The sequence below is a fragment of the Equus asinus genome, chromosome 17 (assembly GCF_041296235.1).
Source record: "Equus asinus isolate D_3611 breed Donkey chromosome 17, EquAss-T2T_v2, whole genome shotgun sequence".
NCBI lineage: Eukaryota > Metazoa > Chordata > Mammalia > Perissodactyla > Equidae > Equus > Equus asinus.
In genome coordinates, this window is record NC_091806.1 from 26,562,245 (window position 1) to 26,575,915 (window position 13,671).

Here is a 13,671-nt window from a genome sequence, read left to right on the forward strand (position 1 = left end):
GAATATGTTGTGCATTTTCACAGAGGAACCTTGTTGCTGAAAGTCATGGTTGATGAAGTGCTGTGACAGCTTTGTCATAATTTTCCAACTAGTTAGTCAAACTATTTTTTAGTGATGGGAGATATAAGTGAAATTGGATTAACAAAAATTATCTACAAGAATTTGCATACCAAATAAAGCTATATTCTAATACACAGAATGTTGAATTGAAGTTTAAAGATATGGATTGGAATACTTTATCTGCTACTTACCAGATGTGGAATGTTGGGCATAAGGAAATTGCTAATCTTCTCTTAGTCTTATTGACTCATCTATTGACAAGAGCTGAAAGAAGATGGCTTCTTCAGTATCACCTTCCAAGTCACTCAGGAGCATTATTAATGGGAGGAACCTAATGTATGTGTAGGGGAGGAAGACATTTCCTCTACCCACTGTGGGTTCTTCTGGCCAGAGAACAAATTAAATTCACATGAGACAGAATAACAGGAGAAAATTAAACAAAGCTTTATAACATGTATACATGGGAGAGGCTCAGGCAAGCTGAGCAACTTGCCAAAATAGCTGGAGCCACCACCTTAAATATCATCTTCAGCTAAAGACAAAGGAGGATGTTGGGGGTGGAGGGAGTCAGTTATAGGAGGTTACCAGACAAGCACAGAAAACAGGAATAAGATTATTATGCAGATTTAAGTCCTTGCCTTCTGCATTGATAAGAGTTTCTAGAGATAAGGTCATCCTCCCTTCTTCCTAGTACAGAGAGGGAGACACCTTTTCAGATGGAGATTTCCCTTACAATGTAAATGTTTCTTAACAAAGGGCAAGCAAATTCCACCCCTCAGAGTTGCCTTCCTGTCTGTTGTTTATTAAAAGTAACCAGGCCCAAACAATCCTCATGCCAGAGAGACATATCTTGGGGTGGCCAATTCCTGTCCCCCACGTATGTCCAGAGACCAAGACATGGGGAGTGTGGGAAACATGGCTTTTAGTATTCCAACACCTTCCAAAGTGAAGGTTGGTGGAACGGAGGTCAAGGGAGCCAATGCAAAGTGCTAAATACAGGTTTAAAATATGGAATATATCTGTTCACATGAAAGAAGGAATTTTTCATATAGGGAGATCTTTAAAGGCCTTATTAAAAAGTGGTAAAGGGAAAAAAGAAATAGATGAGAATTTGTTGGTCACTGGAATAGTTTCCATCCTTAGCACCTTAGTACTGAATATTAAACCATTTTAGTAAACAAATAATATCATTGTATTTAATGGTCAATTTTTCAAACTTACTAAGTAACTGATAATTAAAAATATGTAAAAATATTCATATGGCTCCTCGTCATTTATACACAATTAGATGATTGAAAAGATTTTGAAAATTCTGCAAATGTTTTGACGACTCACTGAAGTCTAGTCTAGATTTGTTTAATTTTAGCTCATTTGATTTTCACTATATATGACCAAAGATCTGAGTCTACCAAGTTTTTTTGTACTTTGGTTCTACATGTCGTAGAAATTTATTTTTTCCCCAAATATTTATTGAGTAACTATTATGTGCCAGTCATATTTTAGATGTTTGACATAAAACAGTGAACAGAATGAATAAAGATTCCTGACTTCATGAGCTTAGATTTTAGTGAGGGAGAAAGAAAATAAATAATAAAATAACACATACGTAGATAGCACGTTTCATTAGAAGTTTATACGCATCGTGGAAAAATAAAACCTAGAGGATAATGAAGTGCATCATCAGGGCTGAGGGCAGTCTGAAATTTTAAATAGGTGGTAAAGGTGGTCTTCAGGGAGGGGCTCATATTTAAACAACAATTTGAAGAGGATGAAAGGGTCAGCCATGTGGGTATCTGATGAAGTAGTATGTCTGGTGGGTTTGAGGAACAGTAAGCTGTCTACTGAGGTGTGAACCCCTAGAGTGGGAGGAGATGTGGTCAGAGAGCACGTGGTGGGTCCAGATCACATAGGGCCTGCTAGGTTGTATTAAGATTCCTTTTTCATAAGAGTGAAATTCTTTTCTGATTGCTGCAAGGTTTCTCCATGAAATAGAAAGTAAAATCAATGGTTGAAACTAGGGAACGCGAAGAATGTGTTGGGATTTTAAAGATGGAGAGGTGGAAATAGTCCTTTAGGACATACAGTCTTCTACCAGTAATAGTCATAATAGTCTTGTAGTCACTTTAGGACTGTGAGAGAGCAAATGGACTGAGGGCTTGCAGTGTGATGGTCTAGCAGATGGGGGGCTCACTTGAGATCCAGGTCATGCATTTAAAGAGAAACTAGTTAGTGTGGTCTCAAAATGTCATGCATAGGATGAATGCAAATTGGTTAAAAATTCACACAATCCAGTAGCATTTTCTGAAGACAGGCAAATCGACAAAATCCTCTAGGGCCAGGTTAAATTGAAGGGGCTGAGACTTGGCTTATTATTTGAATTGAGCACCACCCTGTGGGAAGATTGTGTAAGGGCCAAATTAATCAGAAGTTTGTAGAGGTACAAACATTATGACTAAGCAGGTTGCCCTAAATTGAGGAAAGATGAAATTGCATGGCTTGTTCTTCTACCTGTTTGGCAAATTGTCCTTGGAATTGGTCTTTATCTGAGCATTTATCATAGCATTGACTTAGCTTATTTATCCACAGGTGTGACGGATTTCCCACTTTTTAAAAGAATGTATTGTCAACTCTTTTCAATAGTCAGCTTTTCCCTTTCCCTCTAGATTTATATTCTTCATCTCATTTTCTCTGAAAGGTCTGAACAATGTTTTGCTTCAGGTAAAATTTCTGTAAATGCTGTATTTGGTACCTTCTCCAAACAGATTTTGAAACATCTTAAATCTGGCAGCAAAGTAGATGTGAAATATTTTCCTGATTTTATCCAAAATATTTGTTGCTATCTCTTCCTATATTTTGCAAGATTCTTCCACTTTAACATACCTATAACAGTAAATATGGTTCAGATCAGTTTTCATGGGATTGTTAAATTCACTTTTCTTACACAGTTTCATTTTCTACCTGGACTATGTAACAATCCCAGGACCGCAGGGCTGGCTCACTTTGCCTCTGCTCTTTGGATGACCATTTCCAATCTCAGAGGGCAAGAAAGTTACATAAGTTGATAGATATCTGAGAAAACTGAATTATTACATTATAGAGGTAGTCTTTAAAAGCTACTGACTCTTTTCTTAAGATGAGGACATTTTTTGATACATTTCTGCTGTTTCTCACAGTCCACAAGGCTTTAAAAATTACAATGCACTCTGCTTTTAGCCCGAGTTGGGGCTGTTTTATAGGGGGCAGCATGCATAACTTTCAGGGTATTTAGGAAGGAGGTTGTGGTTATATTAGGTGGACATTTACATTTGGGTTTTTAGTACTTAGCATATGGATGGGAAAGCAATAAAATGGAAATTCTCTTTTGACACAACATTTTACAATAAGAAAAAATGAGTTAATGTTGACTTTTACTGACAAATCATATTGCTTGTATTTGCACACATATTTACCACTTCTGCTGGCCTTTGTTCCTTTCAGTGGATCAAGATTTCCGTTTGATATTATTTATCATCTGAATGAAGAGCTTCCTTAGCCTTTCTTGTATTGAAGTCTAGTGTTGTTGAATTCCTTGAGTTTTGCATATTTGGAAGTCTTTACTTCATCTTTGTTTTAGAAAGATATTTTGATGAGTCGAATTCTTGGTTTACAATCTTTGAGTACTTTAAAGATGTTGCTCCACAGTCTTCTGGTTTACATCATTTCTAGTGAGAAGCTGGCTATAATTTTCATCTTTATTTCTCTGTAGATAAAGTATATTTCTCTTTCCTGCTTTTAAAATTTTCTCTTTATTACTGCTTTAGACCAACTTATTATGATGTATATTTTAGTATAATTTCTCCCCTGAGTCTCGTGCTTAGGGTTTGATGGGTTCTTGGATCTGTAGATTCATAGTTTTCATTAAAATTTGGAAAAAATGTGGCCATTAGTTCTTTAAATATCTTTTCTACCTTTCCTCCCATTCTATTCTTTGAAGATTTTAATAACTCATATGTTAGGCTGTTTGAAGTTTTTCCATAGCCCGCCGATGCTCTATGTGTTTGTTTTCAGCCAGTTTTTTCTTCATTTTTTATTTTAGATAGTTTCTATTGCTATGTCTTCAGGTTACTAACCTTTTCTGCTGCAGTGTCCAAACTTCTGCAGTGCCCAATTTTCTGTTAACTTGCTATCCAGTATGTTTCTCCTTTCAGTTATTGCATTTTTCATGACTAGAATTTCTTTTTTATATTTCCATGTCTCTACTTACCATTCAATCTTGTCTCTACCTTCTTGAAAATATTTAGTATAGTCATGATAGTTGATTTTATGTACCCATTTATTAATTCTATAATCATTGTCATTTTTTTGTGTTGGTTTCAATTGATTGTTTTTTCTTTCCATATCGTAGATTTGTAGTCCTGCTTCTTTCCATACTTGATAATTTTTGATCATATGCTAGATAGTATGAATTTTACCTTAGTTGCTGGATACTTTGCGTCACAAAAATTATTCTTGAGCAATTTAAAATTATTCTTGTTAGGTGGGACTTGAGCAGTATTTAGTTTATGGTTAGTTTATGGTTAACTTTTCCTAATTACTAAGGAAATGCATTTCTGAACACTCTACCTGGGGCCGTTGAATTGTGAGGAGGTTTTCTAATTTGCTGGGTGGGAAACCCAAACTATTCCAGATTCTGTGTGAGTTACAGGGGTTGCTTCCCCTAACATCACTGATGTGACAATGTAGAGGCTAAAATCTACATAATGAAGGTGAAAGGTAAAATGTGTCATCTATGTGGAAGGGGAGATTTTAATCATTCTTTAATTTGGGCTTTTGAGGGATAAAGAATCTTGGGACAACCTGTTAACCTTTCCACTGAATATGGTGAATTTTGCGCAGAAATAAAAGGTAAGAATTCTCCCAAACATAGCAGTCTAGTGTAACTGAATCAGGGAGGGTTGCGTAGTTAAGGAGAGAATCTTTACAGAACGCAATGATTCTTACTGTGTACTTTGCAATAAAACAGATTTTTAGGATAGAAGAATCCACTTAACACTCTATTCCACCCTTATCTATTTTCCACCTTTTTCTGTCTTCTTTTCTTTCAGCTCTGCTCTGTTGCCTCCCTACCCAACACTTTATCTGTTTACTATTCTTTTGACCAATTTAGCCATTCTAAAGTTGGCTAACCTTGATTGAGGTAAGTGTAGTAGTTATTAGAACATATGCTATTTTACTAGTGTTGTTTTGTCTCCAGATCATTGCTACCCATTTTTGTGTCAGATTCCTTTGAAAACCTGAAGAAAATTGTTAGCATATCTCTGGAAAAACATCAAAATATACTCATCTACAAAGACATGCACGAAAACATACATTAATATCAAGAGGATATGAATAATTTCAAGGCTCTCCTTGCATTCTTTAAGGATGAGGATTCACGTAAAAAAAGTATAATGCTTAATATGATCATTTTTATGGGTGTCAGAGCCCCTAGATCCTACTTGGCCATGTAATGCTGTTTAGAGACTACAATATCTTCTACTGCAGGTTGTGGAGCTGATTTTCTAAGTTATTTAAAAATGATCTCAATTTTTTTCTGTCTGAATGCATAAATTAGGAGAATGTTTGCTGACTACCATATATAATAGATAGAAGACATCTTGTAATTAGAATAGTATTAAAAAATTAATGATGTGAATGCATTTTGTAATTAGAATAGTAGTAAACATGATAAATATCATATGTTAAGAGGAAATTTAGAAAATTCAATTTAAAAACTCTTTGCACCTACATTGTACAATGCACTGGGTTTTGAATTATGGAGAATGAAATCCTGAGAAAGAGTAATTTTCAAAGGTTCTTGCTCCAAGAAGGAAGCTAGAGGAAGAATACACTAATTGAATTTATATAATAGTATGAAATATTATAAGAAAAGCTGCAAATAAGCCATTAGAGAAAAGGAGAGAGAATTTCCTTTCACACAAAGTAATCTCTGAAGGCTGCCAGAGAAACTTCTCAGAAGTTGAGTCCTGAAGTTTCAAGACAGTTAGGGTAGCTAGAAATAAAATGACATTCTAGGAAGGAAAGAGACTATTGGTTAAACTATTGATTAAATATTTGATGAGAACTCACAATTATTAACAAGTCAATGAAAACATATGTATTTATGAATCTTAATTTATCTTAAAAATGTATGTCCAAATGTATAAATAAGCTTGTTCTATAAATGAACATTCTAATGGGATTGGACACATAAAAATCAAAAGCCATACACTTAAAGGAGTAGACACACTCATGGACTTTGTTTGTTTATTTATTTATTTTTCTGAGGAAGATTAGCCCTGAGCTAACTACTGCCAGTCCTCCTCTTTTTGCTGAGGAAGCCTGGCCCCGAGCTAACATCCATGCCCATCTTTCTCTGCTTTATATGTGGGACGCCTACCACAGCATGGTGTGCCAAGTGGTGCCAGGTCCACACCCAGGATCCGAACCAGTGAAACCCGGGCCTCAGAAAAGTGAAATGTGCTAACTTAAGTGCTGTGCCACCAGGCTGGCCCCTATTTATTTATTTATTTTTGCTTCAGAAGATTCACCCTGAGCTATCATCTGTTGCCAATCTTCCTCTATTTTCTACGTGAGCCTCTGCCAGAACATGGCCACTGATAGACAAGTGTTGTAGGTTTGTGCCTGGAAACCAAACCCAGGCTGCTGAAGTGGAGCACAGTCAATATAATCAGTAGGCCACCAGGGCTGGCCTTCCAGGACCTTATTTTTAAACACAAATATTTCACACAGCAAGTGTAAAAGGTAGTGAGTGTCAGAGCAAAATACAAAGAGATTTTCAGCCTGAACTGCCCTTTTCTTATTGGATATTATAGTACTCAACAAGTCTTAAGTTCTGCAGGTTGCACTGGCTTGAACTGTTCAAAACTTGGCCTGGAAGTTCAGAAGCCAAATGGATGGATGGCAAAAGGATGATTATGACTCTCATATCACTCACCTCTGTTAAATCAATGCCCCTCCTTCAACTCTCAGCCATGGCCTCAAAGGGAGTACTCTATGATCAACTGACAGATGAGGAAAAGATTCTGGTTGGCTTACAGACAAGTCACCACAAAGCATTGGCACCAACCTGAAAAGGACTATACCCCTAAAACCCTATTCAATCCTGACTTTGAAAGTAAGAAGTGTAGGGGCCAACCCTGTGGCCGAGTGGTTAAGTTTGTGCGCTCCGCTTCGGCGGTCCAGGGTTTTGCCAGTTCAGATCCTGGGCGAGGACATGGCACCACTCATCAGGCCATGCTGAGGTGGCAACCCACATGCCACAGCTAGAAGGACCCACAAGTAAAAGTATACAACTATCTACTGGGGGGGGGGGCTTTGGGGAGAAAAAAAAGAGAGAGAGAGTTGGCAAGTTAGCTCAGGTGCCAATCATAAAAAAAAAAAAAAAGGAAAGTAAGAAGTGTAGGAATTTTCTGCCAGTGGACAAAGCCCTAAATAACACGCTTGTTTTTGACCTTGTATAGAGGGAGATGTGTCTTGTCTTATAGCTATACATTATCTAAGAGCAGTGGCAAATGCCTTTGTTGTTGATCAAGGATCTGGAAGGTAAAAGACTGGACATGGCGACTTTCGAAAGAGTTATATGGATAGATCTATTGAACTGGGAACTGAATAGAAAGCATCTACAGGAGAGTAGAGTTTAAATATCCAGATGATCAAGATAAACTATACTCTGAAATAAGCCAGTCTAGGATATATATCCCAGTGATGCACAATAGGCACATGAACAGAGTACCTATAGTTGCAGGGATGTAGGCAATGCCTGGGCTTAATAATATGATTTCCTTATCATAAAAGCTGAGCTGCTTTGTGATACTTCTGAGTATTGCTTCTGCAACCTTCTCCTACACCTGTTATTCTGAGATAAATCCTTCAGATATAGATTTTTCTTCCATCTCCACAGTGAATTTACCTATGTCAACATTTGATTGATCTCAGACTGATGCATTAACATAATATCCCTTAAGCATTGTCAAGGGAAAAGGAGATGTGAAAATGTTCTCCTAATCTCTGAATTCACTGATTTTACCCTGTAGCCCATCACCCATAAGTAGCCAGCCTGATAGAAGAGAGGAAAGGCTTGTTAGAGCTCAATTAAAGAACTAGCTAGAAGTGAACTGTGTAAGAAGTTGGAATGCTGACCTCAGGATTCAGTATATACATTGAACACTGAATCAACGTTCAATATATGATGTGGGGTCTCCTTTTGCCTAATATACTTCATTCTGAGATATAAGAAGTAAAAGTACATGCTGGCCCCATGGCTTAGTGGTTAAGTTCAGTGTGCCCTGCTTCAGCAGCCCGGGTTCATGGGTTTGGATCCCAGTCAGAGACCTACACCACTCATCAGCCATGCTGTAGTGGCAATCCACATACTAAGTAGAGGGAGTTTGGCACAGATGTTAGCTCAGGGTGAATCTTCCTCAGGAAAAAAAAAAAGAAAAACAAGAAGAAGTAACAGTAGAGTGTTCTTCATTATTAACCACCCCCACCCCAGGAACCCACTTTAGAGACTTCAGTTTCACCAGGATAAAGGTCCTTGTTTCTGGAATGGAAAACTTATCTACTAAGGACACAATAGTGGTCCTGTTGAACTGGAACCATCATTCTGTGCTGCTTAGACAAGTGAACAAGCAGGCAAAGAATTACTGTTCTAGATGGGGTCCTTGATTCTGATTGTTGTGAGTAGATTGGGTTGCTATGGCAGATGTAGGACATAAATGAGTATATCCAGAACATGGATATTTCCGTGGAGTGTGTCTTAGCACTTTCATACACAATGATACTGTAACTGGGCAATTGCAACAACTACACCCCAATAAGAACAAGGCAACTAAGGGATAGAAGTCTTGTAGATAAATTTTTCAGTCACTCCCCAAACAACCCAACCAACTGAAGCACCAACTAAGCATGAGAAGTGTCTAGAATGGATGATGAGGGAGATAGATGTTCAATATCAGTTATGGTTCTGGGAATTGCTGCAACAATAAGGATCACATCTTAGTTCTGTATCCCTCTTTAGGTCTAGTTTGGAAAATATGACCAGCCACCATCCTAAAGGGGATTCTGAGTTACTACATCTCAAACTTTTGGCAACATGCTCAATTGCAAACACTGGAGGTTACCACATTCATCTCATCTCACTCTGCCAGCTGCTTTATCCTTCCCTGGGAAACTATTTCCTGGCATGGTCTCCATTTTATCTGTTTTGATAAGAACACCCAAATTGAATCTGACAAGACCATAGAGGTTCATTTGTAACAGCTGTTATGAAAAGATAGTCATGGTGCATTATTCTGTAAAGGAGCACGTTATGTAACAATGCTTATACTATTAGTCCTTTCTGTGAAGATAAACACAATATAAAATAGAAAGTATATGTGGATTTAGGTGTACAATTATTTTTTAATGTAAGGAATCATAAGAAACCATTTACAGGGATTCTTTTTAGGAGAGCGTGGGGAAGAGATAATTTGATATTGTTGTACATCTCTCAAATGTTTAAATTTTCAAAACTTATGCATGTATTCCTTTATATTTTAATGTAAACAGGTCATCCAGATGGTGACATTATGCACGTTTTAAAAAATATTCCATTGAATTACAAAAAAGATAGAAATCTATATTTAAAACATTGAAATTTCTGTTAAACTTGGAGAACTAGCCATAAAAATGTATTTCTTGTCCCTTATAAATTCTCATTAATGGAAGAGTGAAACAGAAAACTATGTGTTAATCCATAAAGACAAAAGGAACCAGACAGGAAACACTAGTTGGTGAAAGATTTTCACATATTTTTCAGAACATAAAGAAGAGTGTTAGGTAACTAACTTAGCAGAGTGGAAGAAGTTACAACTATCTGAGACTATAGATAAATAGGATAGGATAGAGAAATAGGATAGGATAGCAAGATAGTTCACCTGCAAAACTCTTGAGATGCTAAAAGGTTAGAGCACCAGTTCCACAGAAGGTAGAGTGAAACATACTTTGAATTACATGAGGATTATTTTGTTTCCCCAGGTCTTTTTCTACATAGCCAGGTGACATCACCTTGACACTATCCCACCATAGATTGAGGATATATTCTTTAAAAAAAATTGAGCTGAAGAATTTCTGGTAACAGGGCAGAGGGCAGTAATGAAATGTGCATCAGCATCTGCTAGGATTAAGTGAAAATCTACATGGTGAATTGTGGGGCTCTTTCCTCTCAGTGCTCCAGGGATGTCACCAGCCAGTGCAAATCATGACTTCACCAATTCCCACTACTGTACACATACCCCAAGAAGGAAGGTAGAGAATTTTTTTCAGGAAAAAATATAAGATCTATACTGTTCTGACTAATAACCCAAACATTAAGCCCCCAAATATGCATTTCTTGCCCACACATTTGGAGATTTCAATTAACTTTTTATTTCCTCAGCTTTAAATATAAATGGAGAGTTTCTGCTGTCAGGTAGAGTGGCAAGATTAATGAATGGGAAGATATATTGATTGAAACTGTCTTTAAATGAAAGCAAGGAGAGAATTGGATTGCTAGCCTACACATTGGGTACAGTGGCTTCTCTATTTTCCTCAATAATTTAGCTTTGATCCTAAACTTACAAAATTAAAGCTCTATAACTGACCAGGCTCATCTTTCTATATCTTTCTAAGGTTAGTGATCATCTATTAATAACTAATTATTAATCTATTAATACCTGTATAGTACTAAAAGTCCTTACTCACCTTTTATGCCATGCAATCAGACATTGTATTTCTGCCTACCTCTTATGGTGCAGTTCTCTAGACGGTTTTTTATTGAATGTTCATCTTCCATGAGCTCCTTATCATGAAAGAATGGTTGGAAGCATTTAGGTGCTTATTATAATAAAAATTATAATTAGTATTTTAGAGATAATGAATCAGGCACTGGGGTTAATTCAGGCTCATTTAGTTATTGAAAACAGAACTTATCTTTTTCTTTTGGTAAATCATGTTAATATTAAGAAGACGTGACTTTCAGATAAACTAGAAAGTCATCAGTAGCTCAGGATTCTGGGAGATCAGATTCGTGTCATATCTGATATTCTCTGAGCTTAGATATGATTCATCGTTTTTTCTATTAATTTCCTTTTGTTAGTCTCTATTGTCTGTATTTTCTCTGGTTACCCAAAATGTCTGCTTTCATGTGGCTCTCGGTTGCCAATATACAGATTCTCTCTTCACATATCTTCCAATATTCTTCCTCCTTCCTCCAGCCTGTCAGGTTCCCTCTTCAGAATTCCAGAGAAGACATCTGAATAAATTTGCTTTTATAGTGGAGTTGGATAGACTAAAGTCAGGTCACTGGCTAATTTGTGGAGTGACTGCCTTACATTAGGTGTCATCCCTGGTGCCATCTGCTATGATTTAGGAGAAGGAGGTAGAAAGGCAGTGGTATTCAAAATATGTCAACTCATCATTTTTATTTAACATGTACTGTTAACCAGGCTTGCTGAGAAAAATGATGAAAACATTATAAGAGCTAATCAAAAAATTACCTAGACATTTTAGGTAAATTTGATTTGTTTTGTTTTTTGCTTTTTTCCAGCTTTATTGAGATATTATTGACAGGAAACATATCTAGGTTTAATAGACATAATGTGATCATTCAATACATGTATTTATTGCAAAATGAGTACCACAATAAATTGAATTGACACCTCCATCAGCTAACATAATAAACATTTTTAATGTGTGTGGTTATAACATGTAAGATCTACTCTTTTAACAATTTTCAAGTATATAATACATATTGTTAGATATAATGACCATGCTGTACTTTAGATCCCCAGAGCTTATTCATCTTATAGCTGGGGAAGGTTTTACTCTTTGACCAACACCTTTCCATTTCTCCCATCCCCCAGCTCCTGGAAACCATTATTCTACTCTCTATTTCTAAGAGTTTGCATTTTTTGATTCTTCATATAAGTGAGAACATACAATCTATCTTTCTTTGACTTATTTCACTTAGCATAATGCCCTCTATGTCCTCAGTGTCCGTTCATGTTGTTGCAAAAGGCAGGATTTCCTTCTTTTTTAAGTCTGAATAATACTCCATTATAGATAGATAGAGAGATAGATAGATAGAGATATATATCTCATATTTCCCTTTTTGCATTAATCCATTAATGAACACTTAGGCTGTTTCCATGTCTTGGTTGTTGTGAATGATGTCACGATGAACATGGGGGTGGAAGTATCACTTTGAGATAGTGTTTTCATTTCCTTCGGATATAAACCCAGAGTGGAATTGCTGGATCACATGGTAGTTCTATTTTCAATTTTTTGAGGAAACTGCAAACTGCTTTCCATAGTGGCTATACCAGTTTACATTCCAATCAATAGTGCATTAGTGTTCCCTCTTCTCCACAGTCTTGCCAACACTTGTTTCCTTTTTCTTTTTCATAACAGTCATCCTATTGACTTGTTTTACAACATAATTCCTTTTCTCCTGTTTCTAATATCCTGTTTTCAAATTCTTTTTTACAAGTTTTATTGAGGAATAATTGACATACAGTCCTGCATAAGTGTAAAGTACACAACATGCATGTTTGATTTACATATATTGTTCAATGATTATCACAATGGTTTTAGTTGACATCCATCATCTCAGATAGATACAAAACAAAGGGAGGAAATAAAGTCTCTTTGTGACAAGAACTCTCAGGATTTACTCTCTTAACAACTTTCCTATATATCATACAGAAGTGTTAACTATAGTCATAACCTTGCACATTGTATCCCTAGTACTTATTCATCTTATAACTGGAAGTTTGTACCCTGTGACTACCTTGCTCAAATTCTTAATTATTTTGTACTGAGTTGAAACATCTCAGAAATTGAATATTCCTTGCATTGGAGAGAATGATTTTGAAATTTCCCCTCTACTTTAAACTTATTTCCCCCCAAAATGGATGCTATTGTAGTGTGATCAATATTCTTTGATAGCCTTCACATAAATCTAATGCATCAAGGTATTTATTTCAAGTTGCATTATTTCTTCATTTCCAAAGCATAATCTTCTCTCTGTGAGTAGGGGATGTCTATCTACAAGATGTTAATTGCTAGTTTAAGAATGATGGTATGCTCACATTTGATCTTCCCATATTTTTTTTTTTATTGTGAGTGATATTTTATTTAGTCACTTTTGTTTATGACTGAAACTTTAAATTCAAAATTAGATCCTTGCCCATGAGCTTCTTATAAACACTAGAAAAATTCCAACCTTGTGTTCCACATTGTTCTGCTGTGCTTTTATCCAAACGAATCTTTATGAGTGGGCTGTCATCCAGTTTCATGTGAATTCTCCTGTGCACAATTTCACTTGAGAAGACCAACTCCTCCCATATATCACCATGGACAGCTGTCAGAGTGTGGATCCTGGAATATTTAGACTTATTGCTTGTAAACCTTCTTTGGAGTTGGCTTAAGCAGAATTCTCCTCTGAGCAATAAAGGCAACATTGTTCCTCCAGTGGTTCTGCTCAGTTCCACTTTAGTCAGGGAGTGATCATGCTCCACACCAGCCACCAATTCCAGCCCATTGTTTTAG